This window comes from Dromiciops gliroides, chromosome 2, assembly GCF_019393635.1.
Source record: "Dromiciops gliroides isolate mDroGli1 chromosome 2, mDroGli1.pri, whole genome shotgun sequence".
Classification (NCBI taxonomy): Eukaryota; Metazoa; Chordata; class Mammalia; order Microbiotheria; family Microbiotheriidae; genus Dromiciops; species Dromiciops gliroides.
Genome location: NC_057862.1, coordinates 397,697,484 through 397,719,027, shown reverse-complemented (window position 1 = coordinate 397,719,027; position 21,544 = coordinate 397,697,484). Strand labels below are relative to the sequence as shown.

Below are 21,544 nucleotides of genomic sequence, written 5' to 3'. Positions count from 1 at the left end.
AGGGCGTTGATATTCAAATCTTTTTAGCAATCACTGACTATTTTAAAAATCATTTTAAATTTTTTATCATGTTATATATCATCATTCATATCCTTTTAAGGGCTGGAATGGAGCATAAAATTACTGTGACATGATTTAGAATGAAATAGGTCAAAAATATCCCATAGCCCTGTATAGACTTAAAATGATAATACTTCACACCTTTTTTTTTTACTTCACACTTTTATATCACTTTATTCTCTTCATGGTACTTTTTCATTTGATTGTCACAGCAGCCCATTTTACATATGAGAAAAATGAAACACCATGCTTTGTCTTCAGATCACACAGCTGGTTAAGGGGTAGAGTTGGACAGGGAACCCAGATTTCTCAACTCCGCTTTCCACCAACACTGTAATAAAATTCTTAGATATCTGAGGGAGGCATCAAAGTTCAGAATAACTGAATAGCTCTTCCAGTATCTAGTACTTTCCTACAGTTCATTCTTGGTGCTTTGAAGAGAATCAAAGCTCTGTCATGGTGTTGTCTCCCTATTTCCCAAGCTTATTGAGAAGGAAAAAACAAAAAAACCTTTGCGTTTACTTTGATGTCTCTTTATGGTACGGAAGTGTCCTACAGTTCTAAACTGGAAACTTTTCCAGTCAGACCCCAGAAACACATTGTCACTTCACTCAAGGGTAGCCTCCCCAAATTTAGAGAGGCTCATGAGGAGATGGTTAGTTTAACCAGGTGGTGATTTTCTTTCAAAAGTAGCATCTCATGAATATTATTTACTAAGGTGGGTAGTGACTGCAGTTTATATGAGTGGAGAGAGTTTGATCACCAGCAAAATAGTGGATCCTTGAAAGTATTGAAGTAGCATCATGATAGTTAATAAAATTAATGGCAGAAACAAATGTGCTTCCTGCTATCAGATAGCTTTCTGTGGATGGAAACGAGCAACTTCTTTCTTCCAAGATGCCTAATCGTAGTAGATGATGATATTGCTGTTTATAATGCCTGTCCTGGTTTATCTATGAAATACTTATACTATATTTGACAAGATTTGTTTGCCTTGCTAGTTTGCTGAATCACATGCCCTATTTTCTTTACCTTAAATTGTGGTTCTTTTGAGAGTCCATCCTTTTTAAATCATGCTACCTAAAATGATTGTGGAGGCAGTAGTTAGTACTTTTAACTGAAATTCTTCTAATAAAAAGGCTTGCAGGGACAGCTAAGTGGAACAGTGGATAAACCACAGCCCTGGTGTCAGAAGAACTTGAGTTCAAATCCTGCCTCAGAAGTTTACTAATCCTTTCTCCCTCCCCTCCCACAAAAACAAACAATAAAAAAACTTGCATGTCTGCTTGCTCCAGGTTACAATTTGAAGGTTGTACCTTAGATTTAAGTACCCTTTTGTTCTTTTAATTCCTTCAAAATTTGTAGATTCCAGCAGAGGAGCTGGTTTGAAATAAGACATCCCTGCCAATTGAATGCAGGATCCAAAGCATAACATATTCAGTACTGTAAGTGTTCTACTCCTACCTGGGGTTTTAGAGCGCATTTCTTTTGTCCACATCAGAGACTGGCTGTCATTTCAAAGGCTTTAGAATTGTCTCATAGGCAGAACTTTGTATGTTGCTATTATTGGCTTTCTTAGTGGAAGATGCCAATTTATATATTTGGAATCACAGGGACCTAGGTGCTTACTACTTTTTTGGACAAGCCACTTCATCTTTCTCAGCCTCAGTTTTTATATCTGCAAAGTAGGGCATTTGGACTAGATCTCTGTAGTCCCCTCTAGCTCTAAATTCTCTGAGAATATACTCAAACTCATTTAGTGTACCTTGGACTAGCGTTGATTAGGTCTCCGTGACAGAATTCTTTTGACTTGCTTCATCATCTTTCTAAACCTTATATATTATCTACTAGTATTTGAAAGACGAAACTAATAGAATTTGGTTTCCCACTTAGCACCTTAGCTCTGTGAATGATTACTCAAAAGTGAATTTCCTTTGTCATTTTTGTGGTTCTTGTCCAGATGCTTGGAAATTTTTTATATCTTATTCTGAGGAGCTAGATTCAGATTGTCAGTAAAAGTAGATAAGCACTTTATGGAATGGTACATTGGACTAGCAGTCTAAAAGTGAGATTGCATACTTTTTTAAATTCAAAAAAGGAACTATTTACTCTGAATAAAATAACTTTTTTCTATTGTTTACCATGCTATTAAAATTAAAAGTTAATCATTGCAAATCAGATATGTTTTGCAATAGAGGCAGGTTGATCCTAGACTCAATAGCTACTCTTAACTGTCACAGAAAATTTGAGAACATATCTCAAAAGCAATCTAGTCCAGTATTTCAATGGGACTCATTCCTGCAGCAACCTCAGTAAGAGATCATCCAGCTGTGAAGACTGTGAGGGAAAAACCACTACCTGTGGTGACAACTCATTCCACATTTGGACAGATCTAATTATCAGGAAGTGTTTGTTTTTAAAGTTTCATTACTGTCTTTTGCTTTATCACATTCATTCCCTAATGTATCCCTTCCCCTTCCCTATCTAACAAACCTTCCCTTGTAACAACAATTTAAAAAACCTCCAACAACTCAGCAAAATCAAATGGCATCCTCTGATCCTTTATGTAATATTCCACACCCATAATCCTCCATCCCTGTAATGAAAGGAAGAAGGTACATTTTAGGAAGATTTTCTTACATTGTGCCTAAATTTGCTTCTCTGCAACTTCTATTCATTGTCCCCAGTTCTGTTCTTCTGAAAATCAGCATAGTAAATTTAATCTCTCTTCCACATGGCAGCCCTTGAAATACTTAAAGACATCTCATCCCCCCTCCCCACAGTCTTCTCTAAACATTCCCCTTTACTTCAACTAATCCTTATATGTGTTCCCTCTTCTTCTCCCTACCTCTTCCTGCTAATTGAGGAAAAACTATTATGGCCGGGTTTTCTGAGGAAAAGTAAATGTATATTTTTAAAAGCTGGGGCATTCTTTTGGATTTGGGGGGGGGGGGGTTGGTAAATAAGGAAACATCATGTTAGAAAACACTGAGCTATATGTCAAGAAAAAGTAAGTTATAGACATTATTTGTGGGGTTTAATCTCATCTTGGTCTCTTGTGTTACTTTCCTAATTTAAATTGAATTGAAGTTGGTTCCCATTTTCTTTACTTAATGATAATTGAAACCTAAAGGAAGGTTTTGTTTAAATGGTTATAGGAATTAACTGTGAGTAACTGCTTTTCTGGGGACGAGGGGAGAGAGAAGGGAATAAGTATTTATATAGTTCCTACTATGTCCCAGGCACTACTAGGCTAAGCCCTTTATACAAAATACTATTGCATTTGGAGAGTCTTTCCGACTTTGGAATCCACCATCAGGCCAACACTTTGGTGAGCTTTCAGTCTACAAAATCTAGGCCCTTTCTAAGAAGCAAGGTCTTTTCTGGAATGTTTAGACTAGACTTCAAAGAATTTCCAACCAATCCACTTTTGAAATGTATTTAATTATGTAAGTATGCCATGAGTGGTAACATTTTTATTTTTAAGCTTATTGATGTATTTCTGCTGGTTGGACAAAGGGGTAAGGGAAAGGAAGCTTGTGAGAGAAGAGGGACACAGACATAGAAGAGGGACATAGAAAGCAAGGGGATCCATAATCCATTTTGGTTAATCATCGTTATCTTCTACAATTACTAGTAGATGATGCTAATACTACCACAAGAGTTAATAATTCATAGCTGGGCTGTGCCAAAGGGAGGCCTGAAATCTGGTTCCTTCACCAGTATTCATCACTGGGTGTCAGTAGAGATGAAAAATTGTTTTTAGTCATTTACCTGGTTTTTCTGGGTTTCCTTCTTTTCTATCACTGATTTTCTTTTTTTGTTACTTTATTGATGCTTTTTATATGCAAAACCACAGTCATTTCCTTTATCTCTCCCTTTGATTTCTTTCTCATAACAGAAAAAGTTAAGCAAAACCAGTAACAGCTACTCTCTGGAGACAGCACATGTACCATCTGACATTAGTAGTAGTCCTCCACTTTTCTTTTTTCTTTTTTTTTTTTTTTTTAAGTTTTTTAGTGAAGCAATTGGGGTTAAGTGACTTGCCCAGGGTCACACAGCTGGTAAGTGTTAAGTGTCTGAGGTCGGACTTGAACTCAGGTCCTCCTGACTCCAGGGCCGGTGCTCTATCCACTGTGCCACCGAGCTGCCCCTCGCTTTTCCTTTTTTTAAAATTTGAAAGTATTGAATTTAATAGAAAATATCATTATAAACAAGTTCATTGATCCATCAGCTTAAAACTGATCACATGAAAGCTAAAATAGGGACATACAAGTAGAAAAAAAAAGCACCTGAATCACAAGATTAGGAGCCAGCTGCAGCTTCCCATAGGCACATAAAAGATGAGATGGTAGGAAGGCTACAGCTTGAGTCGTCCCTCTACTAAGAAGAGGGAAGTATGTTTCAGCGGCCATTTTATTAGATTGTACCTCTGTATTTTTCTCTATTCCCCTTTCTTCTCTTTTTCATTCAAATTAGTCAAGGCCTGTGCTACTTTGACACTGTAAGTAATAGTAGACATTGCTTTTTTTTCTTTTTTCTTTTATTTTCGGGGCAATTGAGGTTAAGTGACTTGCCCAGGGTCACACAGCTAGTGTTAAGTGTCTGAGGCTGGATCTGAATTCATGTCCTCCTGAATCCAGGGTGGGTGCTCTATCCACTGCGCCACCTAGCTGCCCCTAGACATTACTACTGGTTACAATAGTGTTAGAACTCAGATGAGTGGATTGGACTTTTAAAGATAGTTTTCAACATTTGTTTTTTTTTTAGTGAGGCAATTGGGGTTAAGTGACTTGCCCAGGGTCACACAGCTAGTAAGTGTTAAGTGTCTGAGGCCGGATTTGAACTCAGGTCCTCCTGACTCCAGGGCCGGTGCTCTATCCACTGTGCCACCTAGCTGCCCTATAACATTTGTTTTTATAAGATTTTGAGTTCCAAATTTTTCTCCCTCCCTTCCCCCATCCCCAAGACAGAAATCAATCTGATACAGGCTATATATGTACAATCACTTTAAACATATTTCCACATTAGTCATGTTATGGAGGAAGAATCAGAACAAAAGGGAAAAAACTCAAAAAACAACAAAAAAGTAGAAATAGTATAGTTCTGATATAGTGGGAAATTGGGGTATGGGTTGGGGTTGGGGTTCTTGGGAATTCCTCTTTAAAGAATTACACCCTCTTGCACACAAAACTTAGAACAAGGTGATAGTTTATTTAGGAGCAAGGGAAGGGAAGGGTCGGGGGAGGGAAACCATGAAAGAAATCCTTAGACTTTTCATGGGGAGATTTGGCATAAAGCACATGGCTCAGAGGTACCAAATCTCCTCGAACAGGAGACTGGAAGGTACTTTTATAGAGGCCTGATGGGGGTGGACCATCTGCCTGTGGAAAGTTCCTTTAGTGAAGGTGGACCATCCCCCACTAGTAGTGACTAGAGGAATTGGGTGAGGGGTGGCTACGGATCCCTCTTCTGGACACAAAGGCCGCAGCCACACCCAAACTTATCTCCCCAGGGTAAGGGAGACCAGAATGAAGGGTAGGAATCCCAAGCTAGCTCAGTCCGATTTGGTTCCTCTAGGCGTTATCTGTCCTCTGGTTTAGTTTCTCAAGGAGAAGATTCCTCGGTGTGTCCCAGAGAAATTCTGGGGTGCTCTGCGCCCCATGACAGTTCAATCTGCATTCAGATTCCACAGTTCTTTTTACTGCATGTGGAGAGCAGCCATCATGGGTCCTTTGAAGAATTGTCTTGGATCATTGTATAGCTGAGAAGAGATAGCTTTTATTTTTGTATCACCTTCATTTTCAAATTTTCCTCTCTTCTCTGCCATTCAGAAAACCATCTTTTTCTAACAAAGGGAGAGGAAGAGGGACATTTGGAAATGAAAGTGATGTAAAACAAAGAAAAGTAATTTAACAAAACTCAACAACATACAAGAGCCTAGCTATAGAGTTGGAAAAGCCCATAGAGGTCATCTAGTCTAACATCTTCATATTATGGTTAAGAGAACCGAGGCCTAGGGAGGTAAATGACTTACCCAAAGTCACTCAGGCAATAAGTGGCATTCACTGAGTCTGGCCATGTATGCATGTTCCACACCCTTGGTTTCCCATCTTTGCAAAGAAGGGAAACAGTGCATGTTTTCCTCTTTTCCTCATGGCCAGGCTTGTTCACTATAATTGCACAGTGTTCAATTTTGTAGTTCTTTCCATTTACATTGTTGTAGTCATTGTGTATATTTTTCCTAATTCTGCTTCACTTTGCATTAGGTAAATTAAATAATTAGATAAATTAAGTCTTTCCTTACCCTTTTCTCTTCTTGGTATTCATTGTTCAGAATGCCTAAAACCTCAAACAGAGTAGATATTTAATACATATTTGATTATGGCCAGCAATAGAATCTCTGGGTTAAAAGGTATGGGCATTTTAGTTACTTTCTTAGTATAATTCCACTTTGGAAATGTACGAATCTAGACTGAACATATATAAGGCTTGGTTTTAAGTGGTCTGTTTTAGAAATTCAACTTTAAATGAGTTCTTTTTCATTTCAGAAAATGTTTAGAAGACTTTGACAGTTTGTTTTACTCTGGGAAGTTGTAACTGAGTTTGACTTTAATTGCTAGCAAAATCTTCCTTTTTAAAAATTGTTATTTGCAGTTCTGAATTCTCTCCCTCCAGATCCCTCCCCACCTATTGAGAAGGCAAGAACTATGATACATATTTCCACATTGGCCATGTTGTGGGGAGTGGGGAAAGCAAGAATAATAAAGAAAGTAAAAGAAAATATGCTTCAATATGCACTTAGAATTCATTGGTTCTCACTTTGGAATTGGATAACATTTTCATCAAGAGTCCTTTGGAATTGTTGTGGATCATTTTATTGATCTGAGTAGTGTAACGATGGGAATGATGCCACCTGCTGGAGACTTACTGTAGAAGAGTTCCACCCATGAAGCGAAGGTCTTTGAGGGCAAGACCAGGAGTCTTTTCTTCGGGCATCAGGAAGTGACGTTGGCTAGTGGGAGGAAGAAGGAAGAGACTGGCGCTCGGTCTCGCGCTCTTTCCTGAGGACTCCGGCGGAGAAGGGAGCTAGAAATGTGCTCTCCCTTTAATAGATAGGAATCTAGGCCTTTCTTCTCTCTTTACCAAATTCTTATTCTCCTTAATAAATGCTTAAAAACGTAACTCTTGCTGGGGCAGCTAGGTGGCGCAGTGGATAGAGCACCGGCCCTGGAGTCAGGAGTACCTGAGTTCAAATCCGGCCTCAGACACTTAACACTTACTAGCCGTGTGACCCTGGGCAAGTCACTTAACCCCAATTGCCTCGCTTAAAAAAAAACAAATAAATAAAAAGGAAAAAAAAAACGTAACTCTTGCTAAAGCTTATAATTTATTGGTGACCACTCATTAGATATTTTAGACAGTTTAGCTAGAATTTTAGCCCTTAACAGAAGTAAAGTCTTTTTACAGTTGGTTGTTATTACAATATTGCTGTTACTGTGTACAGTGTCCTTCCAGGTTTATTCACTTTACTTTGCATCAATTAGTATAAGTCTTCCCAGGTTTTTCTAAAACCACTCCCTTTGTCATCTCTTACAGCTCAATAACATTCTATCACAATCATATACCACAATTTGTTCAGCCATTTCCCAGTTAACAGGTATCCCTCAGTTTCTAATTCTTTGTCACCACAAAAAGAGCTGCTATAAATATTTTGTATATATAGATCTTTTTCCTTTTTCTTTGATCTCTTTGGGATACAGACTTAAAAGTGTGTTTGTTTTTTTCTTTTTCTTTCTTTCTTTTTTGTTTTTTGCTGGGTGATGAGGGTTAAGTGACTTGCCCAAGGTCACACAGCTAGTAAGTGTCAAGTGCCTGAGGCTGGATTTGAACTCAGATACTCCTGAATCCCGGGCCAGTGCTTTATCCACTGTGCCACCTAGCTGCCCCCAGAAGTGTGGTTTTTAAATATATTTTTTAATTAAAAAAAACACACGCACACACACCACGAATTCATTATCTATTTATTTTTTGGAGGGGGGTTCTTTTTTGAATTTTGAATTACAAATTCTCTGCATTCTTCCCACTCCTCCCACCCACTGGGAAGGCAAACTATGATATCAAGTATACATGTGAAATCATGCAAAACATATTTCTATATTAGCCATATTTTAAAAAAACAATAATAATAAAGTGAAAAATTTAGACATCAATTTGTACTCAGAGTTCATCAGTTCTCTCTCTGGAAGTAGATAGCATTTTTTTATCATGAGCCCTTTGGAATTGTATGGGATCTTTGTGTTGGTCAGAGTAGCCAAGCCTTTCACGGTTTACTATCATTGCAACATTGCTTTTACTGTGCACAAGGATCTCCTGGTTCTTGACACTTCACTTTGCATCACTTCACGTAGATCTCTTGTCCTGTTTTTCTGATACCACCCCCCCCTTGTCATTTCTTTTCTCCCCCCCCCCCCCAGGGCAATAAGGGTTAAGTGACTTAAGTGACTTGCCCAGGGTCACACAGCTAGTTAAGTGTCAAGTGTCTGAGGCTGGATTTGAACTCAGGTCCTCCTGAATCCAAGGCTAGTACTTTATCCACTGCACCACCTAGCTGCCCCTGTTTCTTTTTTTTAATCATAAAAGTATTTTATTATTTTCCAGTTACATGTAAAGATAGTTTTCAACATTTGTTTTTACCTCATCATTTCTTATAGCACAATAATACTCTCTGGGGGCAGCTAGGTGGTACAGTACATAAAGCACCAGCCCTGAATTCAGGACGACCTGAGTTCAAGATCGGCCTCGAGATTACTTGACACGTACTAGCAGTGTGACCTTGGGCAAGCACGTAACCCACGTTGCCCCTCAAAAAAACAAAACAAGTCAAAAGAACACATTAATACTCCATCACCAATCATATACCTCCACTTGTTCAGTTGTTCCTCAGACTGATGAGCATCCCTATAACTTCCAATTCTTTGCCACCACAAAAAGAACTGCTATAAATATTTTTGTTCATATAGGAACCTTTTTCCTTTTCCCTTTATCTCTTTGGAATATAAATCTAGTAGTGGTATTGTTGAGTCTAAGAGTATACACGTTTTATTGCCCTTTGGCTAGTTTCGGACGTTGTTCCCAGAATGTTTGGGACAGTTCACAGCTTCACCAGTATTACATTAGGGTTCCTATTTTTCCACATCCGCTCTAGCATTTTCATTTTCCTTTTCTGGTCATCTTAGTCCATTTGATAGTGGTACTTAGGAGTTTTAAAAAATGTGTATTTCGTGTAGTAATGAACGAATTAGCATTTTTGCATATGACTTTTGATAGCTTTGATTTGCTCTTCTGAAAACTGCCTGTTTATATCCCTTGACCATTGATCATTTGGAGAATAGCTTTTTAGAATAATTGGCTTAGTTCCTTATATACTTGGGAAACGAGAGTTATCAGAGAAACTTGATGTAAGTTGCACACACACACCCATTTCCCTGCTTTCCTTCTCATTTTGGCTGCATTGGGGTTTTGTGCAAAAACTTTTAAATTTCATTAATCAAAACTACCAGTTTTTACTTCCCATATCCTTTCTGGTTCATGGAACTCTTCCCTTATCCGTATATCTGACAGGTAGTTTGGTGTTTTGGTTTTGTTTTTTCCGTGCTCCCTTATTTTGCTTAGGATATCAACCTTTATGTCTAAACCATGAAATCCATTTTGAGCTTATCTTGGGATATGGTGGAGATATATTGATCGATATTTAGCTTCTGTCAGTTTTTCAATTTCTTCCCCAAATTTTGCTGACTAGTGAATACTTGCCCCAATAACTTGAATATTTGGGTTTATCAAACACTAGGTTACTGTGGTCATTTACTTCTGCATATTGTGTGCCTAATCTCTTCAAAAGATCAACCATTGTATTTCATTTGTATGAAATTGCTTTGATGATTACCACTCTCTAGTTTAGTTTGAGATTTGGTACTGCTTATGCCTTTAATTTTTTTTAATTGATTCCCTTGATATTCTTGACCTTTTGTCCACCAGAGGAATTTTGTTATTTTTTTTTAGCCCTATAAAGTAATTCTTTAGTAGTTTGATTGTTATGGCACTGCATAGGTAAATTATTTTAGGTAGTATTATTATTTTTATTATTATCATCAACCTACCCATGAGCAATTAATATTTCTCCAGTTGTTTAGATCTGTATTTGTGTGAAAAGTGTTTTGAAATTGTGTTCATGTAGTTCCTGTGTGTGTCTTGGCAGGTAGATTCTCAAGTATTTTTTTTACTGTCTACAGTTATTTTAAATGGAATTTCTCTTTTTATTTCTTCCTGGTATGTTTTGTTGGTAATAAATAAAAATTCTAATGATTTCTGTGGGTTTATTTTATATCCTGCAACTTTGCTAAAGCTGTTGATTGTTTCAACTAGTTTTTTGGTTGATTCTCTTGAGTTTGTTCTCTGAGTATGTCATCATATTTTCAAGAGGAAAATGGTTTGTGTGGGGGTCCTTAGGAATTCCTCTTTAAAGAATTACGCCCTCTTGCACACAAGTCCAATTAGAATAAAATAATATTTTATTTAGGTGCTAGAGAAAAGAAACCAAGAGAGAAATCAAACTTCTCTCATGGGGAGATAGTTTCAGAGACACGGTTCTCTGAGACACCAGTCTCCTCGAGCAGGAGAAAGGCAAAAACTTTTATAGAGGACAGATGGGGTAATCATCTGAATGGAAAGTTCCCTTATTGCGGATGATCACCTGAGGATGGAACATTGGCCACTGGTGGTGGACCTGGGTGAAGTTGGGTGAAGCAGCTCAGATCTCTTGAGCCATCTCATTCCCCCTGGTGCCACTCAGGCAGCAACCACCCCTAATGGGCTTATCTCTTTTGCTTCAAGGTGTGTCTGTCTTCTCCAGGGGAAGACCCATGTCATCTGGCCAGTTTAAACTTAATAGTCTCAACCCCATAACAGTATCAACTACAAAAAGTGATATTTTGTTTCCTCCTTGCCTATTCCTTATTCTTTCCATTCTTTTTTCTTGTTTTTTTTCTTTTACCAAGTAAAATTTCAATATTAATCTTTAACATTCACTCTAAATAATTAGCTATAATTCCTCTGTGTCTTAACTTCAGTGTTTAGAAGCATGTTCCTCTTCATTCTTTGGAGCAGTTAGGAAATATTCCACTCCAACAGCTAATAAAAATGCTCCAAAACCCCATTTGAATCCTCTTGACAAAGCAGCCCACAAAGTAGCAGGTTTTCCATAATGACCCATGTATCGCCAAGCTTCATTGCAGCCCCATGGATCCCTGAGACCTTGCTTAGCTAACCTCTCCTGGATTCGCTGTAGTGGGTGTTCCTTCTATCTTCCACTGTCTGTAATCAGGGAGTTCAATTTTTCCATGACCATGTCTGTGTCCATGCTCATGTCCATGTGCCATGTCTGACAGGAATCTTGACCTCCCGAGGACACGGGAATCTCAACACCCCCACCCCCACCCCCAAACCGTAGCCAAGAGCTTTTCTTGTTTTATTACAGAGCTAATTGCTGGCAGAATTTTAGAATATGTGATTAAATTGATAGTTACAAATATCTAGAAAGGGAATTGATGATCCCTAAGAGCCAGCATGATTTATCATGGTCCTGGTCCAGCTAACCTCATTTCCACTGATAGACCAGGGGGAATGCAGGGGAAAGGAGGGAGGGATGACGGATATACTCATTGAAAGACTTTGGGGGTTAAGCGGAGGCTCAGGGCACACAGAGAGTCTAATTTGATAAAATTATGTTTAATATGGACATGTGTAAAGTCATGACCTGCCTTTCGTTAAAATCACTCACAGGATAGTATAGGGAAAGCTTAGTTGGATAACAGTTGGTGAGGAATTATGACATTCCAGGGGACTACAAGCTCAATGGGAGTCACACATGTGGTATAGGCCAAAAAAAAAAAAAAAAAAAGACTGATTTTAGGTTCATTAACAAGTTTGGAGTTGTGAACTTCACAAGGCAGGCAAAAACATCTCTGTACATACTCTATCCTTACCAAACCATATCTGAAACATTCTGTTCAGTTTGGGTAGCCTATTTTAGAAAAGACTTGAATAAGCTAGAATAGGTTAGATAAAAGAATTGGAGATATTTAACCTGGAGAAGGAAAGATTTAGAGGACAATATAATAGCTGTCTTCAAAGGTTAGAAATGCTTTTGTGTGGAAGAGAGATTAGGTTTATTTTTCTTAACTCCATTAAGCAAACTGGATAAAACTGGGGGCAGTGAGTAAAAGTTGCAAAGAAGCAGATTTAGGCTTTTAATATAAGAAAAAAATGCCAAATGATTAGAACTGTCCACAAGTGTAATGAGCTGGCTCATGGGGTTTATAATTAGTGTAAGTCTTCAAGCAAAGAACAGAATAACTCCTTCTTGGAGATAGAGGAGATTCCTATTCAAATATGAATTAAACTAGGTGACCTTCAAGGCTCCTTCTGACTCTTAAGATTCCATTAAATGCTGACACAAGATTCTTTACTTTAGAATTAGGGTCAGGTATGAAATCTCTAGAGGTATATTTTCCCTCGTGTGATAACTAACAAAAACCAAAACAAAACCCTAAAATACCCTAGATCAAACCTGGAGTTTATCAGATGAATGATTGTATGTGCCTACAGTTGATCTAAGCATACTGTACATGTCATTCTGAGTGGCACATAGGGGTATGAAAGAATATTATCCTTGAAATCAGGAGAATGAGTTCTGTTCTTGGCTTTGATACCAACCTCAGGCAGGTGCCTCACTTTCTAAGCTGTTAAATGAAGAACTTGGACTAGATTTTCTTTTAGGCTGTTTTAGCTCTAAAGTCTCAAGATTCTGTAAAACTGAATGCCGGATCATTCCAGACACTTTTGCCAAAAAGGTGCACTACTTCTTTCTTCCCATTCTGTTGTTGAAGGAGAAAAAATTTGTCTTTGTTTATAAAGGCTTAATGTCCACTATCTGTTGTATGTGTGCAAGTACGTGTGTATGTACATACTAGAGAAAGGGAGTAGACTCACTAAAACTTGAAGAACTCCTAAAAGAGCACTGGATTACACTGCAGAAATATTTAGAAGACAGATGCTACCTACCGCTATTTAAACTTTCTTTTTTTTTTTTTTTTAAGTGAGGCAATTGGGGTTAAGTGACTTGCCCAGGGTCACACAGCTAGTAAGTGTTAAGTGTCTGAGATCGGATTTGAACTCAGGTACTCCTGACTCCAGGGCCAGTGCTCTATCCACTGCGCCACCTAGCTGCCCCCCCCCCCCATTTAAACTTAATACCAACAACAGCTGCTTTTATTGGGAATCACTTATTGATAATGGGTTTAATTTGAAAAGAGAACTTGTAAAATCTCATTTCATCCCCTTGAAATAATTCCCTTGTTCATCTTTTAAAAACCCAGTTTCTGCCCTCATTCTGTTATAAGTCTTTCAAAGGAAACTGCTTCCTCCTTTTGCTGAGGGAATGATTTAGCCTCTCTGTAGTCTGGCATCTAGATGTAGAAAGATCTTCTCTCAGTTGTGTCCAGACCCCGGGCAAATAAACAAGTTGGCACATGAATTGAAGAAGCAACTAAAATTGCACAATAATTTGTTTTGCTGCCAAGTAAAGAACTGCAAAAATCATCTCTATTTTATCAACTGCTCAAACCTGGAATCACCTTGCTTCTTTAAAAAACACACACAACACTTTTTAAAAAGTACTCCAGTTATAACTTCATTGGCAAATCATATCACATTACTTTCTCATTTTCTGCTAATTTGTCTATACATCATCATCATCATAGCTAACATAGGACTTTAAAATTTGCAGATTGCTTAATATATGTTCTCTAACTTCACCACAACTCTATAAAGTAGGTAGTGCAGAATTTATTATCCCCTTTCCTATAGATGAGGAAACAGGTTCAAAGAGGATAAGTGAATTGTCCATACAACTTGCTCATGTACCTGTTTCAAATCAAGCGCTCTCCCTGGACTTCAACCATAGTGTTCTTTCCACTCTATGGTATTGTCTTGCTGCGTTTCCTCTTTGTCCCTGAATTCATTTCTGCTGAATTCCTTTGCCATTAGGTGTATCTCCGTACATGAGAAGACATCTTCTCATTGGTAGAAGCCATTGTTAACCACAGAGAAATGCTAGGTAGCTGTGTATGCTGACAAATAACCTGGCTGCCAAATCTTTTCTTGAAAATAGAAGTGTCAGAAAGTGTTATGGGGCACTTTTGACTATATTTGGCTCCCTCTTAGTAATATGAAATCTACTTAGGCTGTGCCTGTTGAGTGATGATCCGTCATTCTATATTCTCTAGGTTGCCAGTCTTTCCCTTCTCCTTCCTTCCCCCAAAGAGAAAATGGTCTTCTTTTGGCTAACATTCCATCTATTCACCTTTCTAGGTTTAGCTAGACTGATCCATCACTAGCTCCACACACAGAGGTTTTTAAGAGCTGACAGTTTTGTTTCACTAGAACCTTCAAAAAGGCTGGCAAGGGGATAAAAGGCTGCAGTTGGAGTCAGAGGACTTAGGTTTGAATGCTAGTTCCACTCCTGACTACCTGTGTTACCTTGAGCTAGTTAAACTTTCTGAGCCTCAATTTACTCATCTGTAAAACATAGGGGTTGGATGACTTGATCTCAAAGATCCCTTTTAGTTTACAATTTTTGCTCTTTGAAGAACCCAGTCATTAGAGAAAGACTTTAGTGTAATAACCACTAATTTTTTTTCTTAGGTGTTTAGCACTGTGGATGTGAGAAAGAGGAAAGTAGATACAGAAGTGGAGGGAGGGAGGTGGGGGGGGCGGAGCATGAGCGCGTGCTAGCAAGCGCTGGAAAGCAACAACACAAGCACACAAGCAAAGTGGGAGAATTCAAAAAGAGAGACTATGCACATTACTGTTGAAGGGAACAGCATGGAAAAGCCCATACTAGAGCAGCGGGTGTTTGGTCCTCCCTTGGATCTCACAAAGCACTTCTGTTTTTATCATTTCTAATATGCTTAACATATAATTTGTATTATAATTGCCTGGGTTTATGTCTTTCACTTTCTAGATGTATGCTCCATGAGGATAGGCATCAATCGTGTTTTATCTAAACTTTGTTTAGTTTAGATTTGGTTCAGTAGGAAATAGAGATTTTTGACCAGGAGAATAACATGTTAAAAATGAGGTTTTGGGGGGGTTTGTTTGTGAGGCAAAGGGTCACACAGCTAGTAAGTGTTAAGTGTCTGAGGCCAGATTTGAACTCAGGTACTCCTGACTCCAGGGCCGGTGCTCTATCCACTGCGCCACCTAGCTGTGCCCAAAATGAGTATTTAAAAACTATTACTCTGTTAGCAGTGTGCAGGATATATTAAAAGGCAGAGAGACTGACATCAAGAAGCCAGCTGTTGGCTTTTGTGTTCATCAAAGTGTAAATTGATGAGGATGTGAGCTAGGTAGGATGATGGTAGTGGGAATAGGAGAAGGGATGAATTAGAAGATATTTTTAAGAAAAACTCTAGGATTTGATAAGTGACTAGAAATAGATGATGAAAGGCAGGGGTGAGTAAAATATAACAGTGTTTTGAGCTTGCGTCACTGGGGAAATAGTGGTGCCACTGATGGCAACTTGTAGAGTTGGATTGGATAGCTATTTGGAGAATGGGATAATAATTTGTTTGAATATGTTGGATTTGAGGTAACACAAAAACATCTAAGAGTAAATGTCCAATAATCAGTTGAAGGTACAAGACAACCATAAACATAAGAACAAGATTGCAAATAGAGATTTCAGTCATCAATATAGAGATGATACTAGTTAAAGCAAAGTAAATAGGTAAGCTCTCTGAAGGAGAAAATGGCAGAAAAGAGCTGTGAGCCAAGGATTTTGTCTGCCTGTAATAGGAAAGAGTACAGAGGAGGGAGCATGGAGAGGAGTAGTCAGCCAAGAAAACAATAGCACAAGAATCAAGACAATGCACTATTACAAAGTTGAGGGAAGAGTGAGTTATAGTAATATCACTTTATATTGGTGTGGTGCTTTTAACTTTGTAGAACACTTTAACATCTGTTATCTCATTTAATCCTCACAACAATGCTATAAGGCAGGTCAGATGCAGAGCATGACTTAGGCTTTGATTTATGGTGAAGCTCAGTATATATGCCAGCTATATGAGCTTCAGGATTGTGTCTGAATGTTATTTCAATTGAACATCATCATTTCAGTAGTCCCCCTATTTCTTTTACTTCTTTGCCCCCTACCACAGTCCTAGTATTAATTAAAGGCAATTGGGGAAAATAAAATAATAATAGCTAACATTTATATAGTTCCTACTATATGCCTGGCTCTATTCTAAGGACTTTACAATTATATCATTTGATAAAAATAGGTAAGATCTCTTACCCTGAAAGTTTCTTCCTAATGTTCTAAATTTTGAGATGTACCCCATGTCTCATTTCCGTTTTTCCCCTTGGTGCATTTTAGTAATTAAATCTGTATTTAAAATGTGGTTTAAGCTTAAACAATGGGTCTCCTTGAGCAAAAAAATAAGCATGAGCCTCCTTACCCTTAGTTAATTACAATGTAAATTAGTCTCCAGTGGCTATAGGGCCCTCTTTTGGGGGGGGGGGGGACGACAGGGCAATGAGGGTTAACAGTGTCTGAGGCCGGATTTGTACTCAGATCCTCCTGAATTCAGGGCCCGTGCTTTATCTACTGTACCACCTAGCTGCCCCCTATAGGGCACTCATTTTAAGTGGGTTGCTTGGGTATTGTTTATAAATGTATACATATTGGGCAGCTAGGTGGTGCAGTGAATAGAGCACCGGCCCTGGATTCAGGAGTACCTGAGTTCAAATCTGGCCTCAGACACTTGACACTTACTAGTTGTGTGACCCTGGGCAAGTCACTTAAACCTCATTGCCCCACCCCAAAAATTAATTAATTAATTAATTAATTAATTGAATGTGTGCGTATTGAAGTATGTGTGTGACCTTGGATAAGCGAATTAACTTTTTGAGTCCAGTTTTCTCTTTTGCAAAAGGAGGGCATTGAATTAAATGATCTCTAAATTCCTTTTCAACTCTGACGTATGATTCCAAATCAGATTATTGATTTTATTTCCTTGAGATTCTTTGTGATGGGAAGAAAATCTGAGTTGTCCTATTGCATATTCTTGCCATAGAAAATATTCCCTCTTTGATGGTAATTAGGGGGGAAAAGTCTGAACAAGGCTTGTATGTATTTGAGTAATTATATATTTTGTTCCTTCCCTTTCAGTAGTGCAGTCTTTCAGGGATAGCTTGTAACCATCAGTGAAATAGTGTTTGACCTTAACTACATTGGGGTGATAGGATCTGTTTTTGTTGAAATCTGACACCTCTTTTCATACTTAGACTACTATTGCTATATGTGTGCTATGTTTCAATGCTTTATCATTTGGTCAAAAACAAAAGAAAGTTTGCTTCTTCCACTAGTACAGAGAAAGGTCCCCTAGGATCACCTTTTGTCTTAGTAATTGGAGCATAAGCTGAAGTTGGTTAGTGTCGAAGCATGGTTACACACACAGAGATGCACATAAGTGCATATGCACTTGCATCTACACACACTCACTCATTCATTCACTCACTCACTCATGTACTTGTGAAGCTTCCCCAGACTTCAGTAAGGCCTAATATTAGGTCTGAAACTAGTAAGCTTGAATTGTTGAATGCTTTTGCAAATAAGTTGACATGTGCTATAGCACCAGGTAGAACTATTGGTAAGGTTCATTTTAAACAGCAAATCAAAGTACAAAACAAAACTAGAATCTCTTTAGTTTTACAGTGCTTATTAAAACATGCCTCAAAATTAAACATTTAGTGCTATCACAATGAATAAAACAATAGAAATAATGAATTTATTTTATGTATCCAACAAATACTTAACATTTAGACACATTCATGTGCTGTTCTGTTCATTCTTTAGAGTTGTTTTTTAAATAATGAAACACAGCCACCTGCAATAGTAGGCACTAAATTGGTCAACGTTCTGGTCCATAAAATATTAGCTAATGGAATTACTTTAAAAGATTTTTCCTTTAAAAAAAGATCAAAATCCATAAATCAGTTTTGTCCTGTTAAATGGGAAATTGATGAAGACAGAAGAGAAAATGCCTTTGTTAAATGCAACATTTCTCTATGTTTAAAATGTAGGTTAATATTTCAGTGGGACTAGATTATGGAATTGGTCGTTAAAATAACCATCTTTACAGTATTCTTCAGTAGTGATATTTATTTTGCATGTGTGAAAGCTTATTTCTTATTCTCTTAGAGTTCATCTTTCATTTTGAAGATGGGGTGGTCCATTTCTCAGTTTTTCTCTAGCTTTCTGCACTGTAATGATGGCATCATCACCTGACTGCTGGAATATACTGGCCTGACTTTAATCATGGGGTGACTGGCTCTTAGCATGGTTTCATCTCTGCTGTTTTACATCCCTTCCTGTAATTGCAGGATTGTTTGCTGCATTGAATTTCTATGGGTGATAATGAAAAATGCAAGTTGGTATTTTAATGTAATCTTTAGTTTTCAGATGTATATGTAACCCTTTTTTAAAAGTTTATTTCTAAGAAACAAATTTTTAATCATTGAGAGAGAATAGGAATATTCATGACTTACACATCATATATTTTTGCCTAAATGTCATACAGGGAAGTGGCAGTTGAGCTGAGCATATGTTAATAAAGAGTCTGCATTTTCATGTGTCACTGACAGTTTCATTGGCTGTATATTCCTGAAATGCAAATAACCTCTGTTCAAAGCTATAATTAATCTGAATAGTTATTTAAACAGTATCTAAATCTTTTAACCACTAAGAAGTCAAACATTTAAAATATCAAATTAAGTGCTTTTTTTAAAGGACAGTGAAACTGACTTGAACAGTGTGATGAGCGATTGTTCTATATGTTATATCTATGCTCTCTGTAAGTCTAAAATGGCAGGATCTGTCTGCTGCTGCTGCTGCTGCTGCTGCTGTATAAAATCTTTTAACTACCATTTATTTTAGCACCATGGCATGTGCAAATTCCTGCTGCTCAGTTAAGGGAATAGCTTCACAACTGGTGTTACAATCTGTGGCCATAGCATTGCATCACAATGCACCAAATGCATTTTCCACATTAACCAAACATGACAGCTGAAGCGATTATTAACCATGCAAGATGTCGGAAGTCATCAAAAATTCACATCAGAGTAATTGCAGTGGCTTGGGGGGGAAAAGTAGCATATCTTTCCTTGCCTACATGTTTTCTCTCCCCCTCTTAAATCTTAACTTGGTACAGTCCGTTAACAATAAAATACCCTTCTGTAACCTATAAACTGTTACTCCCATCAGTTACTGCTTTCAAACTGATGGTTGACTTCTCAGAATTTGAATACAGCAAACTGAAAAAGGATCAAAATCCTTCATAAGCAATAGTGGTCAGCTTTTCGAGGAGATCCTGCAATCTCATTGTCTTATTAGACTCTTCACTGCCTCAGCCACATCGAGACTTGCAGGGTATTTTCTTTTTCTTTTTCTTTTCCTTTTCTTTCCTCTCTCCTCTCTTTTCCATCTTTCTCATCTTTCTTTTTCCTTCCCTCTCCTCTTTTTCTTTCTCTCTGTCTCTTTCTTCTTCAATGGGGGGGGGGAGGGGGGACGGACTTGAGCACTAATAGAGCTTTATAAGCCCAGAGAGAAGGCACGGAAGAGTTACAGTGACAAACAGCATCGACAGGTTTGTAACTCCTCAATTTTGTTATCTACAGGTAGGATTGTCTTCATTTTGTAAAGAAATTCAGATTAATTCTCCCCAGTAAATAGGTTGACAGTTTTGTTATTGTATCTACTCTCAAAGACAAGGTCATGCTTGAATTTGTGAGATAAATTCTGGTAACAGTTGGCTCATTTGATAGTAGAAATACTTGGCTCTCTGGAGAAATGTTCAAATTTGTGCCTTTCTATTCTAATGTTCTTTTATTTTTGAATCATCATAGGGTGGGGCAATATGGTATATGCTCTAGGATTATAACTTATTTTTAAAAATCCATTGATTTCATTTTTGAGTTTTAATTATAAACAGTATAAACTTTCTTTAGGCTTTAAACTGTATATGTGGTGGTGTGCAGATTTCTTGCATGAGATAAAATATGAAATTATTTTTTTATTGGCTAAAACCAGATATTTCTTTAAGATAGAATATCTGCATCATATAGATTCTTTTCCAAGAAACGCTGTTATTTGTAATTATGTTTTTATTGTAGTGAGTCTGAGAAAATGAAAATGTTAAAGAGGTAAGACATTTCTCAGTAAACATTTTATTTAGTATCAGGCTTTAAATGCTTTATGAATAACAGGAGACTTGTATCTTTATTATTGAATTTAACAAAACTAAGATGATTGATTACTTTTCATTTAGTTAAATATCAAAAGAAAATGAGATGAGTTCTTTAAGTATAATTTGTATCTTTGATTTAAAGAATCTGATTATTATAAATAAAATGAAAACTTTTAAAGTCATGTAACCATCATGTTAGTATTAATATTACAAATATTAAGGTCCTGAATCACATTAAATAACATGATCTCTAGCTGACATGAAATGAACATTGTAACAGGCGATAGAAGTATAGCTTTTTTTAAACAAATATATTTGTAATACTAAGACTTGTGGGTATGGACTTATTACTCTTTCAAAAGTATAGACTAGAGAAATCACTAACCTAGTTTAGAGACTCAACTCTCAGTTCATAGGTGTGACTTTGCCTGCTAATAACAATAGAAAGTCTGGAGGAGATGTCAAGTGGGAAATGGATGAACTGAACAGGAAACAGAGTAACTGTTGAGCCTTTGGCTTATCTTGATACTCTAGTTCAGTATTTGAACAGCACTAAGGTTCTTTTAAAAACTCTTACCCAGTACGGCTTTGAAAAGAATTGATTTCCTGGAGGAGACAATGAGCTGTGGTTTACATTTGTGTAAAGATGGAGGAAACCTCTAACACTGACCCTGTGTGGGAGATGGCTCAATTATCCATGCGTTGGTACAGTTGCAAATTATTTTCCTTTGTCTGAAGTGGGTGGATGCCAGAGCCTTCAACTGAGCTCTCTAATTTAATGTATGGAAAATGTCTAAGCCACCATTTTTAACAATTAGCTGTACCACTGTCACAGTAAGACGGTTACTGAAAGCAGCTGTGGTGCCATTTCATTTACATTAAGTCCTATGACACAAGAGCTTTGTTACTGTAAAACTCAGAAAATAGAATTGTACTCTAGAAAGAGTTCCTTAGTAGGGTGGAGTACATTCACAGGAAGAAAATGGAATCCTTTTGTCTACAGTAAGTATTTATCATACTAGTATAGCGGTGAAACTGTAGAAGTTTAAAATCTTTTCTTCCCTAATAGACAGGATAGATTTTAGAAATTGATTGTGCAAATATTAAAATATGACATG

The 21,544-nt window shown here is 37.5% G+C and overlaps 1 protein-coding gene and 1 pseudogene across 6 annotated transcripts in view; one reads left to right on the top strand and one right to left on the bottom strand.

Moving 5' to 3' along the window:
* The window catches only part of NUP93 (nucleoporin 93), a 136,614-nt gene that overhangs the window by 47,548 nt on the left and 67,522 nt on the right, over window positions 1-21,544 (top strand). Inside the window, exon 1 of one of the 6 annotated variants that reach the window (XM_043986542.1) lies at window positions 19,450-19,609. The exons of 3 other annotated variants lie outside the window; for them this stretch is intronic. The gene's annotated coding sequence lies outside the window, so the exon portion shown is untranslated. Of the gene's footprint in view, window positions 1-19,449; window positions 19,610-19,734; window positions 19,827-21,369; window positions 21,429-21,544 lie in introns of those variants that run through there. 2 more of the 6 variants (XM_043986543.1, XM_043986544.1) reach the window with 2 other exon arrangements.
* On the bottom strand, window positions 11,108-11,498 carry LOC122742350 (annotated as a pseudogene).